Here is a 23,800-nt window from a genome sequence, read left to right as displayed (position 1 = left end):
ACTTTGATTTGATGGTAATAGCATTAGTTAAATGCCCACTTTGCATTTAGGTAAAGCTTGGTACATGTACATAGGAAACTGCAAATAGGAAATCCCTAAATGCAATTTCCTATTTGGGTGTCTCAAAATGTGATTTCTACTGGGTAGAAATCGCATTATGTGATTCCCAAAATGCCTGCAAGGCATTTCTCTTCTGATCATGTGAAGGGGGCCTGAGAGGCTTCAAAGGGAAGGAAAGGAATTTTCTTCCCTTTGAAGTCTCTAAGAGCATTTCAGAAGCCAGATCCTGAAGCGATCTGGCTGCTGGAATACCCACTAGAACCAGGGATTTATTCGTAAACAGAAATTGGCATAATGGGAGCGACCCCTTGGGCAAGGGTCGCTCACTAGGGGGGCAATTTTTTTCAAGGCTTTTTCTGCCCCTCCTGGGGGCAGATCAGCCTATTGTTATTAGGCTGATCTGCCCCGGGGGGGCAGAAACCTCTAGGTGCTAGGGATCATTTTTGTTGTTGTTGTTTTGTAGAGGTGGGGAGCGACCCCTTAGGCAAGGGTCGCTCCCCTAGGGGGCAAATTATATTTATTCCATTTCTACCCCCTTTGGGGGCAGGTCAGCCTATTTTTCTGATGCCAATCTGCCCCCAAGGGGGGCAGAAACCAATAGACACCAGGGAGTTTTTTTTTTTAGGCGAATTTCACGCAAGGGGAGCTACTTCTTAGGCAAGGGTCACTCCCCGGGAGGAGGGGAGCAAATTTATTTTAGGCCATTTCTGCCCCCAGGAGAGGCAGAAACCTTTAGGCGCCAGGGATCATAATTTTTGTTTTTTGTTTTGTTTTGTTTTTTTAGAGATGGGGAGCGACCCCTTAGGCAAGGGTCGCTCCACTGGGGGGCAAATTGTAGTCTGGCCATTTCTGCCCCACTTGTGGGCAGATCGGCCGATTTTTATTAGGCCAATCTGCCCCAACGGGAGCAGAAATCACTAGACACCAGGGATTTTTTTTATATATACTTGTGCATAAAGGGAGCGGCCCCTTGGGCAAGGGCTGCTCCCCAGGGGGGCAAAATATTTGTAGGCCTTTTCTGCCACCCCCCTCAGGGGGGGCTGAAACCCATAGAAACCAGGGATATATTTGTGCTTATGTTTACTTTTGTTTTTTATGTATGGGGAGCGACCGCTTAGGCAAGGGCCGCTCCCCTGGGGGGCAAATTGTATTTAGATCATTTCTGCCCCCCTTGGGGGCAGATCAGCCAATTTGTGTTAGGCCAATCTGCCCCCAAATGGGTCAGAAACCGCTAGACACCAGGGATCTTTATTTTTTGCATCAATTTCATGCAAGGGAAGCGACCCCTTAGGCAAGGGTCGTTCTCCTGGGGGGGGGGGCGAATTTATTCTAGGCCATTTCTGCTCCCCTTGGCGGCAGATCAGCCTATTTCTATTACGCCGATCTGCCCCTGGGGGGCAGAAACCACTTAGACACCTGGGATTGGAGTGTGTATGTGTGTGTTTTGTTTGAGGGAGGCAGTTCCTTGGGTAAGGGTCGCTCCCCATGGGGGCACATTACTGTTGGCCATATCTGCCCCCTCAGGGGCAGATTGGCCTATTTTTGGAAAGCCCATCTCAGAAAGCCCACCAGAGGCTAGGGAAGATTTTTTTTTTCCAAAAATAAAAGGGTGGGGGTATGGCCATACCCCAAACCCAAATAAATGGGGCCAAAGTTGTTCTGCCCACCAGTGGGCAGATGGGGCAATTACCCCTGATCCACACTCCGGGGGGGGGGGGGCAGAAAGTCTACTAGATACCAGGGAATTAAAAAAAAAAAATAGTGGGTGGCTACCAACCAGTATGGGCCTGGTTTTTCCCCCACCCCAACTGAAGGGGGTAACAGTCTTTCAGTTCTCCCCTGCACACTAAAACATCTTGTCCCATGGCAAGCAAGAGGATGTTTGATTATTTTGGGTTTTCATTTTAAATTTGGGCCATGAGAGCTTGGCTAACTCTCAAAATCGTCCCACTTGGAATGGTGAGGGCTGCAGTTTATGGACTTTGGGACGCTGCCATGTAGAAAAATCAGCAAGACCTACACACATCTGAAAACTAAACATCTGGGTGATTCCAGGGTGGTGTGCTTCACATGCACCCCGCACCATTTTCTTACCCACAATGCCCTGCAAATCTCCAACTTTGCTGGAAATCACACATTTTTCCCACATTTATGTGATGGAACCTTCCGGAATCTGCAGGAATCCACAAACTATCTACCACATTGTTTCATCTATACCGATAAAAATTCTGCTGCACTTGTCAGCCTAAAAATGTTTTTTTTTTCAAACTGCCCTTTTGGACACGCTTTGGTTCCCCCTCAATTTCAACATGTTTTTGGCTCCTCCCTGTCACAAGCACTTGGCCCACCTACACAAGTGAGGTATCATTTTTACCGGGAGACTAAGGGGAACGTTGGGTGGTAGGAAATTTGTCCCGGTGCGGTGATCCCACAAAGAAACGTGGGGAAAATGTGATTTTTTAGCTAAATTTGAGCTTTGCTGAGGATTCTGGATAAGAAAACATTGGGGGATCTACGCAAGTCACACCTCACCAGACTCCCTCTGGTGTCTCGTTTTCAGAAATGTCTGGGAATGGTAGGTTTCCCTAGATCCTGCTGAGCCCAGGACCAAAAATGCAGGTACCTTCTCCCCCACCCCCATAAAAACAGGTAGTTTTGTATTTGATAATTTTGATGTGTCCAGATAGTGTTTTGGGGCATTTTCTTTCGCAGGCAGTAGGCCTACCCACAAAAGTGAGGTACCATTTTTATCGGGTGACTTGGGGAATGCTGGGTGGAAGGAAATTTGTGGCTCCTCTCAGATTCCAGAACTTTCTGTCACCGAAATGAGAGGAAAAAGTGTTCTTTTAGCCAAAGTTTGAGGTTTGCAAAGGATTCTGGGTAACAGAACCTGGTCAGATCCCCACAAGTCATCCCATCTTGGATCCCCCTAGGTGTCTAGTTTTAAAAATGAGCAGGTTGGCTAGGTTTCCCTAGGTGCCGGATGAGCTAGTGGCTAAAATCCACAGCCAGGCACTTTGCAAAAAACAGCTCTGTTTTCTTTGGGAAAATGGGATGTGTCCACATTGTGTTTTGGGGGTTTTCCCGTCGCGGGCGCTAGACCTACCCACATAAGTGAGGTACCATTTTTATCGGGAGACTTGGGGGAATGCTGGGTGGAAGGAAATTTGTGGCTCCTCTCAGATTCCAGAACTTTCTGTCACCGAAATGAGAGGAAAAAGTGTTTTTTTGGCCACATTTTGAGGTTTGCAAAGGATTCTGGGTAACAGAACCTAGTCAGAGCCCCACAAGTCACCCCATCTTGGATTCCCCTAGGTATCTAGTTTTCATTAAAAAATGCACAGGTTTGCTAGGCTTCCCTAGGTGCCGGCTGAGCTAGAGGCCAAAATCCTAAGCTTGGCACGTTGAAAAAAAAAGCTCTGTTTTCTTTGGGAAAATGTGATGTGGCCACATTGTGTTTTGGGGCATTTCCTGTGGCCGGCGCTAGGCCTACCCACACAAGTGAGGTACCATTTTTATCTGGAGACTTGTGGGAACACTGGGTGGAAGGAAATTTGTGGCTTCTCTCAGATTCCAGAACTTTCTGTCACCGAAATGAGAGGAAAAGGTATTTTTTGAGGGAAATATTGAGGTTTGCAAAGGATTCTGGGTAACAGAACCTAGTAAGAGTGCCACAGGTCACCCCATCTTGGATTCCCCTATGTGTCTAGTTTTAAAAATTTTGCAGGTTTGCTAGGTTTCCCTAGGTGACGGCTGAGCTAGAAGCCAAAATCCACAGCTAGGCACTTTGCAAAAAACATCTCTGTTTTCTTTTGGAAAATGTGATATGGCCACATTGTGTTTTGGGGCATTTCCTGTCGCAGGCGCTAGGCCTACCACCCCACACAAGTGAGGTGCCATTTTCATTGGGAGACTTGGGGGAACGCTGGGTGGAAGGAAATTTGTGGCTCCTCTCAGATTCCAGAACTTTCTGTCACCAAAATGAGAGGAAAAAGTATTTTTATGTCCAAATTTTGAGATTTGCAAAGGTTTCTTGGTAACAGAACCTAGTCAGAGCGCCACAGGTCACCCCATCTTGGATTCCCCTAGGTGTCTAGTTTTCAAAAATGTGCAGGTTTGCTAGGTTTCCCTAGGTGCCGGCTGAGGTAGAGGCCAAAATCCACAGCTAGGCACTTTGCAAAAAACATCTCTGTTTTCTTTGGGAAAATGTGATATGGCCACATTGTGTTTTGGGGCATTTCCAGTCGTGGGTGCTAGGCCTACCCACCACACAAGTGAGGTACCATTTTTATTGGGAGACTTGGGGGAACGCTGGGTGGAAGGAAATTTGTGGCTCCTTTCAGATTCCAGAACTTTCAGTCACCGAAATGAGAGGAAAAAGTATTTGTTTGGCCAAATTGTGAGGTTTGCAAAAGATTCTGGGGAACAGAACCTGGTCAGAGCCTCACTTGTCACCCCATCTTGGATTCCCCTCGGTGTCTAGTTTTAAAAAATGTGCAGCTTTGCTAGGTTTCCCTAGGTGCCGGCTGAGCTAGAGGCCGAAATCCACAGCTAGGCACTTTGCAAAAAACATGTCAGATTTCAATGTAAAAATGTGATATGTCCATGTTGTGTTTCCTGTCGCGAACATTAGGCCTACCCACGCAACTGAGGTACCATTTTTATTGAGAGACTTGGGGGAAACACAGAAAAGCAAAACAAGTGTTATTGCCCCTTGTCTTTCTCTACATTTTTTCCTTCCAAATGTAAGATAGTGTGTAAAAAAGACATCTTTTTGAGAAATGCCCTGTAATTCACATGCTAGTATGGGCACCCAGGAAATCAGAGATGTGCAAATAACCACTGCTTCTCAACACCTTATTGTGTGCCCATTTTGGAAATACAAAGGTTTTCTTGATACCTATTTCTCACTTTTTATATTTCACCAAATGAATTGCTGTATGCCTGGTATACAATGAAAACCCGTAGCAAGGTGCATCTCCTGTATTGGCTCTGGGTACCTATAGTTCTTGATGAATGTTAGAAATGGGGTTTTTGGATGGCAGTCAGGTTACCCTCTGTCCAAGCAAAAACCCTCACTCTAGTCAGGGTAAGTCACACACAATCCAAGATTATCCTGTGCCCACCCTCTGGTAGCTTGGCACGAGCAGTCAGGCTTAACTTAGAAGGCAATGTGTCAAGTATTTGTGCAATAAATCATACAATACCACCATGTAGCACCACAACAATTCACCACACAGTGTTTAGAAAAATATATAATATTTATCAGGATAATTGTAGGTCAAAACGAATAAAGTTGCAATGTGAATTTGTAGAGATATCACTGAAAAGTGATATAAAGGCCCTCATTCTGACCTTGGCGGGCGGCGGAGGCCGCCCGCCAAAGTCCCGCCGTCAGGTTACCGTTCCGCGGTCGAAAGACCGCGGCGGTAATTCTGACTTTCCCGCTGGGCTGGCGGGCGGTCGCCTTCAGACCGCCAGCCAGCCCAGCGGGAAAGAGGCTTCCACGATGAAGCCGGCTCGGAATCGAGCCGGCGGAGTGGAAGCCGTGCGACGGGTGCAGTTGCACCCGTCGCGTATTTCACTGTCTGCGCAGCAGACAGTGAAATACATGTAGGGGCCCTCTTACGGGGGCCCCTGCAATGCCCATGCCAGTGGCATGGGCACTGCAGGGGCCCCCAGGGGCCCCGCGACCCCCCCTACCGCCATCCGGATCTCGGCGGTCCGACCGCCGGGATCTGGATGGCGGTAGGGGGGGTCGGAATCCCCGCGGCGGTGCAGCAAGCTGCGCCGCCGCAGAGGATTCAATGGGGCCGCGGTACACTGGCGGGACCCCGCCAGTGGTGCCGGTCCGACCGCGGCTTTACCGCCGCGGTCGGAATCCCCATTGGAGCACCGCCGGCCTGTCGGCGGTGCTCCCGCGGTCCTCCGCCCTGGCGGTCAAAGACCGCCAGGGTCAGAATGAGGGCCAAAGTGTCTTAAGTCTTTAAAAAGCAAACAAAGTCTCTTTCAAGCACAAAGTACCTGGTTTGGAGTGGAAAATCTCCTCAGAGGGCCACAGAAGAAGAGATACGTGGAAAAATGGTGTGTGCGTCGATTTCTCCCCAGCACACACGGACTTGCGTCGTTATTTTTCACGCGGGGAAGTCGTACGTCGTTTTCCGGCGCGCTGACAGTCTCTTTCTGTGGATCGCGGGGATTACCAGTTGTCCCGGGTCTGTGCGTGGATTCTCCTGCTTTGTTTTCCGGCTGTGTGTCATTCTGCGGGGCTGCGCGTCGAAGTTTCGCTCTCACGGCAGGCGTCGCGATTTCTCCTCTGGAGGTCGGGCGGCGGTGTCCTTGCGAGGCCGTGCGTCGAAGTTCTGGTCGTCCAGAAGGTGTCGCGTCAATCAGCATCGGTTTGTGGCGTTTTTCTCGCCGCAGAACAAGCTGTGCGTCTAAAATTTAGGCGCACAAAGCGTCCAAGTGAAAAAGAGAAGTCTTTTTGATCCTGAGACTTCAGGGAACAGGAGGCAAGCTCTATCCAAGCCCTTGGAGAGCAATTTCACAGCCAGACAAGAGTTCAACAAGGCAGCAGTCCTTTGTAGAAAGCAGACAGGTGAGTCCTTTGAGCAGCCAGGCAATTCTTCTTGGCAGGATGTAGTTTCTGGTTCAGGTTTCTTCTCCAGCAAGTGTTTGATGAGGTAGGGCAGAGGCCCTGTTTTATACCCAAAATGTGCCTTTGAAGTGGGGGAGACTTCAAAGAGTGGCTAAGAAGTGCACCAGGTCCCCTTTCAGTCCAATCCTGTCTGCAAGGGTCCCAGTAGGGGGTGTGGCAGTCCTTTGTGTGAGAGCAGGCCCTCCACCCTCCCAGCCCAGGAAGACCCATTCAAAATGCAGATGTATGCAAGTGAGGCTGAGTAACCTGTGTTTGGAGTGTGTCTGAGTGAATGCACAAGGAGCAGTCAACCAATCCCAGCCAGACGTGGATTGTAAGGCACAGAAAGATTTAAGTGCAAAGAAATGCTCACTTTCTAAAAGTGGAATTTCTAGAATAGTAATATTAAATCCAACTTCACCAGTCAGCAGGATTTGGTATTACTATTCTGGCCATACTAAATATGACCTTCCTACTCCTTTCCGATCAGCAGCTACCACTTCAGTACTGTATGAGGGCAGCCCCAATGTTAGCCTATGAAGGGAGCAGGCCTCACAGTAGTGCAAAACGAATTTAGGAGTTTTACACTACCAGGACATGTAAACTACACAGGTACATGTCCTACCTTTCCCCCACACAGCACCCTGCTCTAGGGGTTACCTAGGGCACACATTAGAGTTGACTTATATGTAGAGAAAGGGGAGGTTTAGGCTTGGCAAGTGCTTTTAAATGCCAAGTCGAGGTGTCAGTGAAACTGCACACACAGGCTATGCAATGGCAGGCCTGAGACAAGGAAAAGGGGCTACTTAAGTGGGTGGCACAACCAGTGCTGCAGGCCCACTAGTAGCATTTAATCTACCGTCCCTAGGCACTTATAGTGCACATTACTAGGGACTTATAAGTAAATTAAATAGTCCAATTAGGTATGATCCAAGATAACCATGTTTAAAGGGAGAGAGCATATGCACTTTAGCACTGGTTAGCAGTGGTAAAGTGCGCAGAATCTAAAAGCCAGCAAAAACAGTGTCCAAAAAGTGGAGGGAGACAGGCAAAAAGTTAGGGGTGACCACCCTAAGGCTGTCAGGTCTAACAATGAACCTACAAGCCCTGTATATCCCCGCAACCAGAAGAGTCCAGCAGACGTAACGGTATATTGCTTTCAAAAATCTAACATCGCAGGAAAAAGTTACAGAGTAAAACATGGAGAAAAAAGGCTGTTTATTTCTCCTCAATTTGAATATTCTTTTATTTCAGCTGTTATTTTCTGTAGGAAACACTTGTATGATCTACACAAATTACCCCTTGCTGAATTTAGACTTTTGTCTACTTTCCAGAAATGGTTAGCTTTCTGGGATCCTGTATTGGTTTCACACCCATTTCTGTCAAGAACTGGAAGGAGGCTGGAAACACAAACAATAGTAAAAATGGGGTATGTCACAGTATAATGCCAAAATTGTGTTGAAAAATTGGGTTTTCGAATTCAAGTCTGCCTGTTCCTGAAAGCTGGGAAGATGGTGATTTTAGCACCGTAAACCCTTTGTTGATGCCATTTTCAGGGAGAAAACCACAAGCCTTCTTCTGCAGCCGTTTTCCCCATTTTTAAAACAAAAAAGACATTTTTGCTGTATTTTGGCTAATTTCTTGGTCTCCTTCAGGGGAACCCACAAAGTCTGGGTACCTCTAGAATCCCTAGGATGTTGGAAAAAAAGGACACAAATTTGGCATGGGTAGCTTATGTGGAGAAAAAGTTATTAGGGCCTAAGCGCGAACTGCCCCAAATAGCAAAAAAAAGGCTCGGCACAGTAGGGGAAAAGGCCTGGCAGCTAAGGGGTTAAGAAGGCAAGCTCCAACCCAAACTGGAGGCTGGATTAATAACACAATTTTCTGGCATCAATACTATTATCCTTCCCCCACTGCCTTTGCGAAGCCCCTGGCCTTTTAAGTAGAGTCCAGCCTTTCTTTCAAAGCATATTACAGCTTGCAGCCAGCTAAGTCTCTTGAAGAATCATATATTTCCTCCAGATCCTCACCTTCCACCGATGAAGGTCTTTCCCTCATTAGCAGTGGTAACAGATGTCCTTCTTCCAGCCCTCACAGACTCTGCCCGCAATCCGCTGAAGGTCATCCCCCGTACAGTCACTGTGAAGTGGGGTCCAGATTTCTGACATGACCCCACTTCGCAGGGAAAGGATTCACCCAGGGTAGTGTTTACGCTGCTTCATCCAGTTCCACGGAGCCTGAGTGGCCCACCTTCAGGCGGAAGTTATTTGGATGCGGAGGGAGACGGTATACTAACCCATATTTATACTTTTTATAGCACCGCATTTGCGTCATTTTTTGACGCAAAAGCGGCGCAAACGTACAAAATACAATTGTATTTTGTAAGTTTGCGCCGCTTTTGCGTCAAAAAGCAGCGTAAATGCGGCGCTAAAAAAGTATAAATATGAGCCCAAGTTATTCAAATTTAGCGTTACTCAACGACACCTCACCTGTAGCTTTGCATATCCCGAATCGGAGCCCGGATGTGCGTATAACTGCAAAGAAGTCATAAGTCCCTCTCAATTAGTGTCACTTCGCCTCTAAAATTACATTATCAAGGGAAATTCCTCCAGAAGATGTAATCATAAATTTAACTTAACGGGTTACTCTTCCCCTGTTTATCACAATAACGTATCGAACAAATTGACTTATACCTCCCACTTATACCTTAAACAAATGCTTTCTATTACATTATTTTCCTGTATATTAGGCAACAGAGCAAACACAGGTTGCCAGGCCTATGCTTATTTTTGCATACGAGTAAAACAATATTTATGCTCTGCTAATGGAATTTAATTATTTAATTTCTCCACTTCTGAAGTGTGATGCATATTTAGTTTTCCACGTTTCCTGCGAGTATTAAAGCATCAAAAATGACTTTGCTTCAGTTGTTTCTAACAAAGATTTTCATGAAACTTGTACTTTAAAAATAATTTGCAGCCAAAAATTTCATTTTTTTGCATAAACAGTACAAAAGAAGATTTGTTGTTTATTTCGTCTGCCGCAAAGTTTACATAATGTTGCCCCTATTGCTTGCTTTAAAACTAGGAGTGTTTTGACTTGAGCAGGTTATTTGTTAAACTAACTCCCCATTACTCAAGAGACTTCAGAACCTTAGCTCCTCCTATTACGGTGCAAATGGTTCATCTGCCTTTTCTAGTCCTGTGAAAGGAAGGGCTAGCCTCCCATACCTCGGATGAAAGTCCACGCATAGGGGCATGAAAGTTATCAAAGGCTGTATCCTGACATCGGCGTCTTCTTCTACATGCACTCTGCCGCATTACACACATTTTTAACCTCAGGTTCCTCACATACAGATTTTCTTACAAATCCGACCCATTGAAAGATAATCACTGATATGTTCCCCATGAGCAGAATCTCTCCCATAAATTCTCCTATTGCCAAAGATCTGTTTTAATCCCCATAAACCAATCCTCTCTCTTATGTATTTGCTACGCAGATATTATCTATCATGGTTCCAAAACAGATATTCCTCGCTGGCAGGTTCTGCAAAAACAAAGCCTTTACTACATGTTCTCTGTTTACAGATATGCTGTGGCTTGTACTAGTCATACAAACATTCGCTAGCATGCTTCCTGGATCCTGTCCGTCGCATTCCCATATACAGATATCATGACTGTTCCCCATATATCCTGCCTGTTCCATATCTACCCTGTTCTTCACACATAGATCCTCTTTGGCATGCTCTCACATGCTGATCCTCCCTCACATGTTTCCCTTCTACATATTATTGTCCAGTTGTCTACTGCATCTCCACCTTCCATAGACCTTCAGCCTGTGCCCCATCTCCAGATCTTCTGCCTGTTCTCCAGGTAGATATTTTCAGTCTGTTCCCCAGCTCCAGATCCTTTGCCTGCTCTCCAGGTACAGACTTTCAGTCTATTCTCCATCTCCAGATCTTCTGCATGTTGTCCAGGTAGAGACATTCAACCTGTTCCCCAGCTCCAGATCTCCTGCCTGTTCCCCAGCTCTGTACCTTCTGCTTGTTCTCCAAGTGGAAACCGTCAGCCTGCTCCCCATCAACAGATCATCTGCCTGTTCTTCATAAAATATCTTCGGCCGAATTCCGTTGTACAGATCGTCTGCCTGTTTTTAATGTATATTTCCTCTGCTTGTTTTCTATGTTGCATAATATCTTTTTGGGAAAAAATGTGGCCATTGAGTGATTTTGAAGTACGCTAAAAGACACTACAATGAACACAGGAAATACAGCAGAACCTGTTACAGAGTCTAAAATAGATTACTGGTAGAAATCCATGCCTTCAATTACTTTCTAAAGGTCATCTTCCATAACTTTACACAGTCTGGCCTAGATATAATGAGGACATAACATTTATAACTAGAATGTGCAAATGTCTTTCAATTAGACCAGTGAGTAATTTTCATTACTCTGTTTTTTCATCATTTTCACATAAAACACTGAGAAACATTTTTTGCACCAACCAATCTGCTGTGGGATGATTTCACCTAAAAAAAAGGGATAAGATAGCGACCCATTCCTTTTATGCACCTTATGTAGCTTTGAGTAACTTGTACTGAAATTTTGAAGAAAATTGATTATTCCACAGCTCTTCGAAGAATTTGTTTGCAACTATAGTCAATATGAATACTAAGGTTATGAGCGATTGGACCGATTGATGTATATACTTTTTCTATTTCTGCGTTTATTATTTTTTACACACCAAACAGCGCGCCTGGACTAATAAATGTTAGGTCGTATAACATAAAATAGAATTGTTACATCAGAATGTCAATAAAGTGACAACCAGTTGTAACCAACATCATAATATTGTCCATTTAGCTGAGACTTGCTAATTGTATTTCATTGCAATATGGTGAAACAACAGAGCTCTATCTAGAACTCTGAAGCGGTAAGCACGAGATACTTTTTAGTTGGATTAACCTTGAGAAACTTTAAAAGATGTGATAGGCCAGAAGAGATGCACAGATCTCCTGCCTATTTTCCAAGAACAGATCTTTTGTCTGATACCCATTTACAGATCCTCTGTCTCTTCACCATGCACTGGTCTTCTTTGTTAACCCCCAGTAGGGATCATCAACCTAATCTCCATGAATAGATCTCCTTTCTGATCCACGAGTAGGGGTCTCTGGCCTCTTCTCCGTGTTCACATCTCCTTTCTGATCTACAAGTAGGGCTCTTCTGCCTCTTTTCCAGGTACAGATTTTCTATCTGATCCTCAAGTAGGGATCTTTGGTCTTCTCTCCATGCACAGATCTCTTTTCTGATTGCCAAGTAGGGATATTCTGCCTATTCTTCATGTACAGATCTTTTTGATCCCTAGGTAGGGATATTCTGACTCTTGTGCAAGAGGATGATCTTTTGCCTGTTCCGCAAGCACAGAGCTGCCTGTCCTCATGACCATGCATTGCCGTCCTGCCAGATCAGACTTTGCTCTTTTCAGTCTGACCATTAAGTCAGAATTATCAGGGACACAGATCACGTGTACGAGTCCAGTGCTCAGAATTCCTGTAGTGCCGCAATAATCAAGTGTGACTTTAACCGAACTAATAAAGATTGTACGGGGACAAATGTGCCCTCAGAGTAGTTCGCCAACATTTATAAGCGTGCTTTATATAACGTGATGTATTAGAATTGTACTAATCTGACATAACCGTAAACGTGTGCCATGATTTGCTTGTTTGAAATGTTTTAACTTAGCATAACTTTAGTGGAGGCTTCGGCCTAGTTGCCTTGTCTCACGGTTTAGATGCTCGTGTTTTTCTAATGTGCTAATAAAACGTGTATTCTTGCTTGAAGCTGTACTTTTCCAGTGAGATCGGTTCACATGCTTATCTTTAAGGTTTCGTGCCAGCCTGGCATCTTCTTCTTTGCTACAAGGTCAATCTGCAGGTGCAGACAATGGAAGCTCTGAAAGTGAGTTAGTTGGCAAAATATGTTGCAACTTACGTTCCCGACTCCAAGGATAATGTAGGCCTAGGTAGAAGCTTGTAAATTGTTGTTTTTGATTGGACAATTTGAAGCCAACCTATGAACCCTCCAATGGAAGACCCTACTGGATTTGAACTGTTGTTTATTTAAACCTGGTGCACAAGAAGAAGGCGCGCCATTAGCCATTACCCATTGCACCCATTGAGGACATTAGACATTGCAGCCATTATGGCCCATCTTGCCGACCTCGTCATTTTGCCATCTTCTACGATGCCAATTGATGTTCAACGCCATTTTGAATGAGACTTTGGTGCTTTCTCTAATCGAGAGAAAGAGACTTTAAGTAATTCTCGCCCTAGAGACTTTAACTTTGATTCGTCCCTTTGCATGAAGTAGTAGTTTTGTCCTTTTATCTTGCCGCTGTGAGGCAATTGCCCCGTCCACCCTGCCCCCTTTGCCCCCGTCCCATGCTGATCGAAACCGGTACCTGTGAGACGAAGACTTCCTTGAATGCTGACTGAATTTGGTAAATATGAAAGGAAAATGTACAATTGCATTGTGTTTCTTTTTAGGTAACCAACTGCTGATTTTTGATAAGAGCCCTAGTTAGGAGTTTTCCAAATCAATGTTGCTAAATTGTTTTTGCATGAAGTCCCACATGCAGATGCTAATTTGAGGTTAGATGAGGATTCATTTGTTGCACGATGCAATTTGAGACCTTGTTATGCTGACTAATGTATGCAATTAGCCCATTACAGATTATAGTTTTAGTGGTTTGCGTTGCTATTATCGAATGCATTGTTATTCAAATGCTGCATAGATTGCATCTTTTTCGCCGTTATGGACAGCTATTAATGTTCATTTACATATATCATTTGGTGTTAAGACACATTTATATCGTGCTAGCTTTGTTAATATAGGGAAATAAATTCATTAACTTTGAATGAACTGGTGTGGTTATTCATGGCCGAAAGGTCATGGTTCGCCGAAATGTTTTCTGGATTAATTGTGAAGTGTTATGTTGATCAGGGCATTGCTCATGTTCGTTATTGATTATTGATTTGATTAAATTGACTAATCTCGGGTGAAGAGAGCCCCACTTGGTCAAAAGATTCATCGACCCAAGAGCGTCCAAATACAGGTAATTTATTAGGACGGAACGCTCTATAAGTAGATGGTAGCAGAGGACGGTTTCGCCCTTTGGGACCCCACTCGAGAGGTAACGGTTTCGCCCTTTGGGACCCCGCTCGAGAGGTAACGGTTGCGCTCGTTGAGACCCCACTCGAGAGGTATATGGTGTTGAATTAGATTTTTTTCTTGGGTAAAACAGATTGAGAGAATGATGATTCCCTAAGTCCCCCGCGACTTTCCCGGGATCTCGGAGCTTGCGAATGGAGAGAATGGAGGTGTGAAATCGGCGTTGGCGGTACTAGTGACGGTATGAGTGAAGTCAGGGTTTTGCGCTTGCACAGCTTATTGCCGCAGATTGTTTGAAAAGGTTGCGAGGATTTTAGAGAATAGCGGAGGTGCGACTCCGAGTGTGAGAGTAGGGAAGTGGTCGAACTTCATGTGCATGTGGCGCTTTGTGCAGAAAAAGGTCCACGTGGTTGTTGTTGTTGAGACGGGCCCTGCGAGGTCAAGAGACTCCGGAGTATGTTGAAAAGTGTATGAGACACTTGTTTTATGTTGTGGTCTGGTCGGTTTAATAGGTTGACCGGGCGTGGTCAACGAGTCGGTACGTGTGTTAAGGGAGTGAAAGAAAACTTCGACTTCGGGCTTTGACAAATTCTAAGTGCACTAGAATAAATCATTGACAAGTTGAGAGCAGAATCTGCGGGTCAGATTTGCTTGCGAAAGTGGGGACCGAGAAAGATGGAATAACTGCCGAGGCTAGTGAAAAATCCCTAAGGTCCTGAAGCGATTGTGTTACCCTTCCTGTAGTAAACCGACAGATCTGTTTTATTATTATTTGGTTGCTCGCGATACATGCCAGAAGTTGTTACGAGAGGAGCTGAGTGAAGGAGGACAAGCCGCGAGGCTTTGTCAGCCGCAGTGTGTGTGAGTGTGACGTCACTAGGAGCCGCGCTGGGATAGGTTGGTTGCAGAGAAGGGTCGCGCACGGATTGGACGCAGTCCGTGGGGCTCGATTGGAAGGGGAAAGGCAAGCGAAGAGTATTCCGGGAATTAAAGTCACTTATTGATTACAAACTTTGTGAAATAAAAGATGAGAAAATGAAATTTTTTAAAGCATTAAAGAGTGCGATGAAGGGGGAGTCTTACATTAAAGCGAGCGTAGGAGAGGAGACCCCACCCAAAGGTACACCAGCTTACATTGTAATGGATGAAAAGGGGGTAGCTCCGTGCCTTTGGCTAAAGCAATGGCACAAGCTGACAGAGAGACATGGGAGCGTAGCGTTCCCGATCCATGGGACATTCAATATAAGGATCCTAGAGAATTTGAGATTCGCGATGTACGACATGAAGGTACCTCCAAGGCCAGCACAGTTTGAGGCTCTAGCGATTTGGGAACTAATGGCTAGACAGCAACAGCAAAAGAAGTTCGAGGCCATGATAAGAAAGGTAGAAAAGACACTAGCGGACGCTAGGTGGGATAATGCACAGAAGGTGTGGAGGTCAGATATATTGCAGGGGATAAAATTGTTTCCCGCAATTGCTAAGGAAGAAGAGGCGACAGGCAAGAAAGCTACCTGTAAGACAAACAGGAGGTGTTCCAAAGATAGAGAGGACGAGGAAAAGTTAAGGAGAGAAGACGAGTCAGAGGATGAGGAGTTCATCATGCAATTGCTGAACGACCGTCCACCACCTTATGCAGAGAGTGAACAAGGTCCAAGTACCAGTTCTGCCCCTCCGGCACCGGTACAGAATAATGAAACCCCGAGTTCAGAAACGCCATCGGGATCTAAGGACCCGAGTTTACTGTTTACCCCGCAGATACCGCAGGTTAGGAGAATATATCCAGATGTGCCTATATTGAAAACAGCAGAAAATTATCAGCCGCAGGTCCCAAGGTACTACAGCAGTGACAACAGTACGGGAATGATTCTAGATCCAACCGTAATGGGAGTACAGAATGGTCGCAACCCAACATTGGCACAAGCTGAATCGACCCAGTTTTTGATGCCTCAAAAGCAGATGCAGGGGGGAACCGCACATGCTCAGATGACGGGGAGTCAGACGGGCATGCCGGCAATGATGACCCATAGTGTGGGAATGAACATGCCTCAGAACCTGGGGAATGGACAGAACCCAGATGCGATATCCCTACCCATTACTGTAGGTCCACCGGTACCTTTGTACATTCAGCCTAACTCAGGTATGAGCGGTCAAGGATCAATGGTGCAGAGTGGGACGGAAAGGAGGTGCATAGAAAACACTCCAGAGACAACTCCGATAGCGGCTCTGCCAACTGGATCTGGGTCCTTGATGGAGTTTAGTCCCATATGTGCTCAGTCAACAGTGGTGAGGTCGAGTCCCCCACTGATGATACCGCTATCATCGAACACTGAAAAGTTGCTGCAACCATCAATGGCAGTCGATGTGAATGCTACACTGATGGGGTTGAATGCGCAACAGCTGACACAGTGGTTCAACAGTCTGAATTCCACACAAAGCTCAGCCAGTGGGAAGGGAGAAGACTATCTGAATAAGGTCAGGTTGAACATGGAAGCAGAAGAATTGGTGGAAGGGACTATGGGTTTGAATAGGTTAGAGTCCTACTCGGAAGAAGAGCTGAGGTATCTATGTCCTAGGATTACGAGAGAAGTGAACAAGGTACATAGAAGGTTGCAAGAAATAGCTGACAAAAACGGGGTTGAGATAGACAAGACAAAACACTTGAGCAGGAGCTATAGATTGGATTTCGGGACCACAGACTTTGAACACATGAGGTCAGCAGGCATGAAAGCGCACCTTAGAGAATTGCTGCAGAGTGCACAAGTGTGGAGGTGCTTAGACAAATGGGAAAGCAGATGGGCAAAGAAAAAGGAAAAGAGGAAAGACAGTGTCCCAGAGCACAACGAGAAAAGATCACAGGGTAGTGATGCAATAACCATGTTACCAATGAGGGAGACAGCAGGGGGAAAATTAATACATGTACCGTGGCACAGAAGCGACATTCAGTCTTTTACGGATGATTTTCCCAAACTGAGAGAGAAACCGGTTGAATGGTATCAACAGACTGATAGGTTTGTGAAGCTTGCAAAATGTCTTTGGGAAGACCTGAACACCCTCTTTGAGATTGTGGTTCCGGCAGATTTGTGGGAAGACTGCAAAAGGGCTGTAGGTTGGCCGACAAGTGAACCAGAGAGAGACAGGGATACGGGTGCACCATCACCTATGGTAATGAGCTTGTACTATAAGGTGATTGAGCATTTGAAGACGAAGGTTGCCGCGAAAAATGTGGATTGGCAGAAGATTGATCGAACTGCCCAAGAGGCTAAAGAGTCGATTCATGGTTACTATGAGAGGTTGTTGAAGGCGTTCAAGAACTACAGTGGCACGGAAACAATAGAGGCGAAGGACATGCTTCATTTTGTGTTTAGATTTGTGGAAGGGCTGAGACCAGAGATAAGTCAGATGATAAAGACGCATTTGATTTGTTGGCAGTCGAAACCTATTGATGAGGTGTTGAATTATGCAAAATACTGTAGCGACGAAATTGAAGTGAAACAGAAAAGGTTGAAAGAGAAAGTGATGATGATGCAACTTAAAGCAGCTCAGACAGGTCTGCAAGGGTTGCAAGGGTTCCAGCAGCAGATACCGCAGCCGCAGCCGCAGCCGCAGGGAAATATGGTGTTTCAGCCACAGGCGAGAGGCAGAGGCAGAGGAGGCTTTGGGAGTAATGGTCCGGATTTGAACACTGTTGCAATTCCGAATGGTGTGCAGGCAATGAAAAGGGTGATGCCGTGTCACGTGTGCGGAATCGTCGGACATTGGAAATGCGAGTGCCCGATGGTGATGCAGGAAGGTGCAGGTGTTGGTCAGCAAAACAATGATGTCAATGCATTCCAGACAATGAGGGGACCGAAAATGAGAGGTCCAAACCCAAATTTTCAGACCATAAATCAGCTGCAGGGATTACAGCCCATGCAGCCGCAGCAGATGCAGATGCCCCGTATGCAGATGACGCAAATGCAGCCAATGCAACAGCAGTTTCCCATGGTACCTAATCAGCAAATGCAAATACCTTTGGCACCAGTGAGTCAGCAGCAAGTGATGGTTCCTCCACAGGTCTCGGGTCAGGTGATGAATACAAATGGCACAGTACAACAGTTCCCATTACACAGTGAGAATGGAATAAACAATGTATGGGAGAGTGAAAGTTCAGATCAGGAAGGAAATTGTGTGCTTGCAGCATCCTTGGAAGTTGATCAAAAGGGTCCATATGTGGAGGGAAGAGTTATGGGTCATCGTGTTTCATTCTTGGTTGACACAGGAGCCACACGTTCAACTGTTAGGAGCATTGAAGTACCAAATTTGCCACTCTCAGGGAGAACAGTTCAAGTAGTGGGAGTAGCAAACAGGCACCTGACGAACCCAATCACAGATCCAGTACAAGTCAGAATTGGTAACTATCAAGGGTTACATAATTTTGTGGTATGTGACTCAAGCCTGATAGCACTGTTAGGGAGAGACCTATTGTGCAAATTGGGATGTTCGATTATGTGTTCGAACGATGGAATTAGAATTTAGACGAGCAGTGATGGGGAAGAAGAGGACAGTGTAGAAGGGGATGAGATGGAAACTGTCGATGAAGAATATCCTCTGATTAACCTTTTTCCGATGATAACTGAAGAAGATATTCCAGCTGAATTACGGGAAACAGTCGGAAAGGAAGTGTGGGATATGACAGGAAAAGAGGTGGGATTGGTGAAAGGAGTGGAACCAGTGAAAGTGACCGTAAAACCCAATGTAACCTTTCCCCAGACCCCACAATACCATATGGCACAAGACACCCTCATGAAAGTCGCCCAACTCATTGACGAGTTTGTAAAACAGGAGGTACTGAAAGAAGTGTTAAGCAGTCCATGTAATTCACCAATCATGGGACTAATAAAGCCGAGTGGAAAGGTCCGAATCGTGCAGGACTTGAGGAAAATAAATGACATCATAATTAAATGCTGCCCCGTAGTACCGAATCCAGCTATGATAATGTTTCAAGTCCCTTGCGAGGCCGAGTGGTTCTCAGTCATCGACGTGTCACAAGCATTCTTTTCGGTGCCTCTTCATGAGGACAGCCAATTTCTCTTTTGTTTCAAATTCTTAGACAGAGTTTACAGTTGGTGTCGAATTCCTCAAGGGTTTTCTGAGTCACCGTCAATTTTCAATCAGATTCTAAAGAAAGACTTGGAAGCGTTAGAATTGCCATTCGAGTCAACCCTAGTACAGTACATCAATGACTTACTGATTGCATCTAAGACAGAAAGTGGCTGCACAGCCGACACCATTGCTCTACTGAACCATTTGGGAAGGAATGGACACAAGGTGTCTCCTTCAAAGTTGCAGTTCTGTCAGAAGAAAGTAAAATTCTTGGGTCATCAAATAGAGAAAGGGTCACGGAGAATAATGAAGGAAAGAATAACAAGTGTACTTCAAATGAGTCCACCAAAGACAAGGAGGGAGGTGAGGAAGTTTTTGGGGATGGTGAGCTACTGTCGCCAGTGGATTCCCAACTTTTCAACTCTAGCAAAGCCTTTACTGAAACTGACCCAGAAGGATGCCTTGGATGAAATTGAGCTGAAAGGAGATTAGATGGATGCTTTTATTGAATTGAAAGAATGCATGTGCAGGGCTCCAGCTTTAGGTATGCCTGACTACACAAAGCCTTTCACATTGTTTTGTCATGAACGTGATGCATGTTCTTTGTCTGTCTTGACCCAAGCCCATGGTGGCATAAACAGACCAGTAGCGTATTTTTCAGCTACTTTGGATCCAGTCGCAGCAGCACTGCCAGGGTGTTTGCGCGCCGTAGCAGCAGTTGGTATCAGCCTCACTCAGAGTGAATAGTGATGGGACACCCATTAACAGTCATGGTCCCTCACTCAGTTGAGATACTTTTGACCCGCTCCCGAACGCAACACATGACTGGAGCAAGACTCACAAGGTATGAAACAATAATTCTGGGCTCACCGAACGTGCAGCTGAAAAGGTGCACTACCTTGAATCCAGCAACCTTGCTTCCCGGTGAAAATGCTGAAATTGAGAACGCTGAAGACGTCGAGCACGACTGCCTTCAGGTGACTGAATTTTGCACAAAACCCCGACCTGACATTAAGGATACTAAGCTTGATGAAAATGACCATATTATTTTTGTTGATGGGTCATGTTTAAGAGATGCATTGGGAATTTTGAAAGCAGGATATGCTGTATGTACTGTAACAGGTGTCTTGGAAGCGTCCTGGCTCCAAGGAGTCTATTCCGCACAAGTAGCAGAGCTTGTAGCCCTTACAAGAGCATGCCAACTGTCTACATTGATGAAGGTTACCATTTACACTGACAGTCAGTACGGGTTTGGAATTGTGCACGACTTTGGGCAACTATGGTCACAGAGAGGTTTCCTGACCTCTTCAGGGTCCCCAGTGAAAAACGGGGAGAGAATAAGGGAATTGTTACATGCCATTCAGATGCCAGCCGAAATTGCATTGGTAAAGTGTAGTGCTCATACAAAAGGACAGGACTATGTTTCCCTGGGAAATGCATATGCGGATCAAGTCTCAAGATTTTGTGCCTTGAACTGTATATTGCTCAGGGATGAATGGAATTTGATAAGTGAACCAGAACTCGAACCAGCTGAAGCATTTGCCTTGAAGGTCGTGGATACAATGGATGAACTAAAAGCATTACAGAATAGTGTCAGGGAGGATGAAAGAGTTTCCTGGATTAAGTCACAATGTACAAGGAGACCAGATGAGTTCTGGGTTTCAAATGAGGGAAAATTTGTTTTACCAAATAGTCTCTTATCGCAGCTAGCGTGGTTCTATCATGGGCAGGCTCACCTAGGGAGAGATGCCATGATAAGATTGTTCAAAACTGATTGGTTTAACCCCAGATTCCGTCAAGCTGCAGAAGCAGTTTGCCATCGTTGTGTCATTTGTCAGCAGATGAACCCAGGAAAGGGAACGGTTGTGAACGTGAGCCACATTGGCAGGGCGGGTGGCCCGTTCAGCAGAATGCAGATGGACTTTATTGAGATGCCTATGCATGGAGGTCTGAAGTATGTGTTGGTGATTGTGTGCATTTTTAGTCACTGGATTGAAGCATACCCCACACGTAGAAATGACAGCCTTACAGTTGCAAAACTATTGCTGAGGGAGTAGATACCACGTTTCGGATTCCCGATCTCTTTAGAATCAGATAGAGGAAGTCACTTCAATAACGAGGTGATAAAGTTACTTTGCGCAGCGCTGAACATTGAGCAAAAACTGCATTGTAGCTATCGCCCTGAGGCCTCAGGACTGGTGGAACAGATGAATGGTACACTGAAATCAAGAATGGCGAAAATATGTGCATCGACAAATTTGAAATGGCCTGACGCATTGCCTTTGGTGTTAATGTCAATGAGAAACACCCCTGACAGAAAGACTGGATTGTCCCCGCACAAAATTCTCATGGGCAGGGCCATGAGACTTCCTGCAGTTCCCGCAAATGCGCTTTTGAATATTACAGATGATATGGTGTTAGACTACTGCAAAGGTCTGGCTGACGTGGTTCGCTCTTTCTCTCACCAGGTGGAAGCAACCACCTTGTCACCGATCCAAGGTCCAGGACACACACTGAAAGCAGGTGACTGGGTCGTGATAAAGAAGCACGTGAGGAAGTCGTGTCTGGAACCCCGTTGGAAAGGCCCTTTCCAAGTGATCCTGACGACCACTACCGCTGTGAAGTGTGCGGGAGTTCCCAACTGGATTCACGCCAGTCATACAAAGAAGGTGTTGTGTCCCACAGATGAGGAAGTTGAAGCGCTGAAACTGCCAGTACCTGATAACAAAGTGCCGAGCGCTGAGACAGAGCAAAACAGAACTAGAAGCGAACAGGCAGAAATAGAAGAGAGAGAAATATTCTCTGAGGACGAAACAACCGATTCACTTGGGGAAGACCAAGGAGAAACCTCAGACAGCGACGAAGCAGCTGAAGGTAACAAAGAGCCTGAAGCAGCTGAAAGTGACAAAGAGCCTGAAGAAAGTAACGGTGACAAAGGGCTCGAAAGAGGTGAAGAAGCAGGAGAGCCTGATCAGAGGAGGGCTTTCCCAGAAGCAGACGGTACAGAAAAAGAAAAGAAAAACCTGATTGACTCCCCAGAAGGAGGGGACAAGGCAGAACAGAACGAAACTGTTCAAACTTCCTCAGAAGAGATCGCAGGTCCATCAAGTGGACACAGTGCAAAGAGAAGACCAAGTATATCACCAGTAAAACTAAGAACTAGAGAAACGTTGAACGACAGTGAAGGGCCAAGAGTGAAAGAGAAAAGAAAGGAAGTGTCTGTCGTGGTACCAACATCAAGTGAAGAAAAAGACTTGGCCAAAGAGGAAAGTACCAGTGAGGCAGAATCGAAGAGAGATGCAAAATTGAAAAGGAAAAGGATACCAAACAGGAGATATTCCGGTCCAGAATGGGCATATGTAGTCAATGACGATTGGACCGACGAATTTGTATCTCTTAGCCTCGAGAACGAAGAAGAAGAGATACCAATAGAAAAGAAAAGTTTTATGGACACTATTGATTGAAAAACTGATAAATGACATTGCTTGCTATAATCTAACGTGATACAACCAGCTGAGACATTGCTAAACCGGATGAGACATTTGCTAACTTGATAAGACTTTGATAACCTGATTGACTCTTAAACCCGATTTTAGACAACGTTGCTAACTGATAAAAGACTGAGTTATTGCCGAGTTATTGCCGAATTGAGACAAATGAAGTGACTGGGCTCCTGAAGAAAACTGTGTGAACATTGCGCTCGTTCAGCTTTGTAACTAATTGCTAAATCGTTTCTTTATAGGTGCTTCTAGCTCTCTGATTCTATACAGATCATGACTAAGTACGCTACACAAAACAGTAGAGTGAAATATTGTAAATATGCGTGTATAGGCTTGATAACTGCATGTGTACTAATAATAATGGCAATAGTGCTTGCAACGCGTGGTAAGGGTGAGAATGAGAAAATTGATGCTTCTACTTCTGCTCCTGTTACTGTCACTGAACTAACCGCATTGAAAAGACTAGAATTAGATGAGAGACACTTGCATGATAAGAAGGAACTTTCGTATAATGTTTTCTATCGCCTACAAACAGAATATGTTGAGACTATGGATGCGAAAGATTGTTATGTGTGTACACAGATACCGACATCGGTAACGGAAGGGGTGACTTATCACCACATGCCTCTTACATATGGAATTACATGTAGTTTAGTAACTTCTAGATTTTATGGTCAAACTAACATACAGTATTTTTATTCAAATTATGATGTTACCTTTGCATATGTTCCTATAATAACGCAACTAAGCCAGATTGCTAAAGATTGGGATGCTAAAATAATGAGGGAATTTTTCGAGCCAATGCAACCTTTTGAAACAGCTCACGCTCATAGGGAAAATCTTACCTGCTCGCTCTCTGCAGTAGAAATAAGCTTTTTAGATCGCACAGATGATAGAAGGGCACAAATGAATGCGAAATTAGAAAAAGAGCTAAGTAAGAGGACTTCAGTAGATAATTATGCTTTTGCCGCAATAAAAACACAAGGAAAAATAGCTTTAGACGCTTGGCATGTAGGGAAATTTTGTATATATCGTGGTGAATCTTATTATGATAACATTTTCGTGGGAGCGAGTGAATGTAAACATACGTTTATCTTTAAGGCGAAATGGACATTCATGCTGAACGGACTTGACCCTGTCATACCTGGTGTATATTACATTTGTGGGCATAATGCCTATTATCGTCTTCCAAAGGGATGGTGGGGGAGATGTTATTTGGGTATAGTGTTCCCAAAGGTTTATCAACTGGATGACCTATCGGTGATTCCAAAGACGTCTGGATCTCATCGTATCCAGAAAAGAGAGACCGCAGCTGCTGTGGTAGGAGATATATTTGGAGCCATGATTCCTTCA

Source organism: Pleurodeles waltl, chromosome 10 (assembly GCF_031143425.1).
Source record: "Pleurodeles waltl isolate 20211129_DDA chromosome 10, aPleWal1.hap1.20221129, whole genome shotgun sequence".
Taxonomy (NCBI): domain Eukaryota; kingdom Metazoa; phylum Chordata; class Amphibia; order Caudata; family Salamandridae; genus Pleurodeles; species Pleurodeles waltl.
Note: the sequence above shows the minus strand (reverse complement) of the source record.